Consider the following 2500-nt stretch of genomic DNA (forward strand, 5'->3'; position numbering starts at 1 on the left):
CTTTCAAATCTACGGTAGAACTCGTTCAGGTCGTTGGCTAGGCGGGAGTCGTTAGTGGTGTGGGGCGCTCTGGGTTTGTAGTTGGTGATGTGCCTGAGCCCTTTGGCAGACAGAAGCAGCATCGTTAGTAGAGAACTGGTGTTTTAGTGTCTCTGAGTACAGTCGTTTAGCCTCTCTCACCGCTTTGCTAAACCTGTTCTTCGACTCCTTGAATCTGTCTCTATCCCCACTCCTAAACGCTTCCTCCTTCTCCAACCTCAACCTTTTGAGCTTTGCTGAGAACCAGGGCTTGTTGTTGTTAAAGTTCACCCTGGTACGTGTTGGGATACAGCAGTCCTCACAGAAGCTGATGTACACAGCCTCTGTGAGTTCATCCAGACTATTGGTAGCAGTCGTGAACATATCCCAGTCAGTACAGTCTAAGCACGCCCGCAAATCTTCCACAGCCTCACTGGTCCACTGTTTAGATGTCCTCACAGCAGGTTTACAGAGTTTTAGTTGCTGCCTGTATGCACGAATCAGGTGGACCAAGGGAGTTCTGTGCGAGCCGAACAGCCCCGTGACCCACAAGAGAAACATCCCCGCCAAATTCGAGCGTTTGACGGGGTCTATCCGTGAAAAAATATTCACGTTTTTGAGTGCACATGCATTTCTGCTGCAAATGCCTCTGGAAGTTTCATGCCGTTCGTATGCCAATTGTGGCAACACGAAAATGACCCGTTTTCCCATTCCGAGGGATTTCTGTGCGACCCTAACAGCCCCGTGAGCCACAAGAGACACATCCCCGCCAATTTCTAGCGTTTCACGGGGTCTATCCGTGAAAAATATAGACGTTTTTGAGTGCACATGCATTTCTGCTGCAGATGCCTCTGGAAGTTTCATGCCGTTCGTACGCAATGTGGCAACACGAAAATGACCCCTTTTCCCATTCCGAGGGATTTCTGTGCGACCCTAACTAACAGCGCCCGTGAGCCACAAGAGAGACATCCCCGCCAATTTATAGCGTTTCACGGGGTCTATCCGTGAAAAATATAGACGTTTTTGAGTGCACATGCATTCCTGCTGCAAATGCCTCTGGAAGTTTCATGCCGTTCCTATGCAATGTGGCCACACAAAAATGACCCGTTTTCCCATTCCGAGGCATTTCTGTGCGACCCTAACAGCCCCGTGAGCCACAAGAGAGACATCCCCGCCAACTTCTAGCGTTTGACGGGGTCTATGCGTGAAAAATATTAAAATTTTTGAGTGCACGTGCCTTTCTGCTGCAAATGCCTCTGGAAGTTTCATGGCGTTCCTATGCAATGTGGCAACACGAAAATGACCCATTTTCCCATTCCGAGGGAGTTCTGTGCCACCCTAACAGCCCCGTGAGCCACAAGAGACACATCCCCGCCAATTTCTAGCGTTTCACGGGGTCTATCTGTGAAACATATAGAAGTTTTTGAGTGCACATGCATTCCTGCTGCAAATGCCTCTGGAAGTTTCATGCGGTTCGTACGCAATGTGGCAACACGAAAATGACCCGTTTTCCCATTCCCAGGGATTTCTGTGCGACCCGAACAGCCCCGTGAGCCACAAGAGACACATCCCCGCCAATTTCTAGCGTTTCACGGGGTCTATCCGTGAAAAATATCAATTTTTTTTGACTGCACATGCATTTCTGCTGCAAATGCCTCTGGAAGTTGCATGCGGTTCGCATGCAATGTGGCGACACGAAAATGACCCGTTTTCCCATTCCGAGGGATTTCTGTGCCACCCTAACAGCCCCGTGAGCCACAAGAGAGACATCCCCGCCAATTTCTAGCGTATCACGGGGTCTATCCGTGAGAAATATTCACTTTTTTGAGTGCACATGCATTCCTGCTGCAAATGCCTCTGGAAGTTTCATGCGGTTCGTATGCAATGTGGCGACACGAAAATGACCCGTTTTCCCATTCCGAGGGATTTCTGTGCCACCCTAACAGCCCCGTGAGCCACAAGAGAGACATCCCCGCCCACTTCTAGCGTTTCACGGGGTCTCTCCGTGAAAAATATCACAATTTTTGAGTGCACATGCATTCCTGCTGCAAATGCCTCTGGAAGTTTCATGCGGTTCGCATGCAATGTGGCGACACGAAAATGACCCGTTTTTTCCCATTCCGAGGGATTTCTGTGCCACCCTAACAGCCCCGTGAGCCACAAGAGACACATCCCCGCCAATTTCTAGCGTTTCACGGGGTCTATCCGTGAAAAATATTCAATTTTTTGACTGCACATGCATTTCTGCTGCAAATGCCTCTGGAAGTTTCATGCGGTTCGCATGCAATGTGGCGACACGAAAATGACCCGTTTTCCCATTCCGAGGGATTTCTGTGCCACCCTAACAGCCCCGTGAGCCACAAGAGACACATCCCCGCCAATTTCTAGCGTTTCACGGGGTCTATCCGTAAAAATGTAGCACGCACCAAAACGAGAAAAGATTTCCATCGCACCTGCACTATTGTATGGACAATGGTAACCT

Source organism: Petromyzon marinus, unplaced genomic scaffold (assembly GCF_048934315.1).
Source record: "Petromyzon marinus isolate PM22_M1 ecotype Great Lakes invasive population unplaced genomic scaffold, UKy_Petmar_22M1.pri1.0 PM_G_Scaffold_38, whole genome shotgun sequence".
In the NCBI taxonomy this organism is placed as follows: domain Eukaryota; kingdom Metazoa; phylum Chordata; class Hyperoartia; order Petromyzontiformes; family Petromyzontidae; genus Petromyzon; species Petromyzon marinus.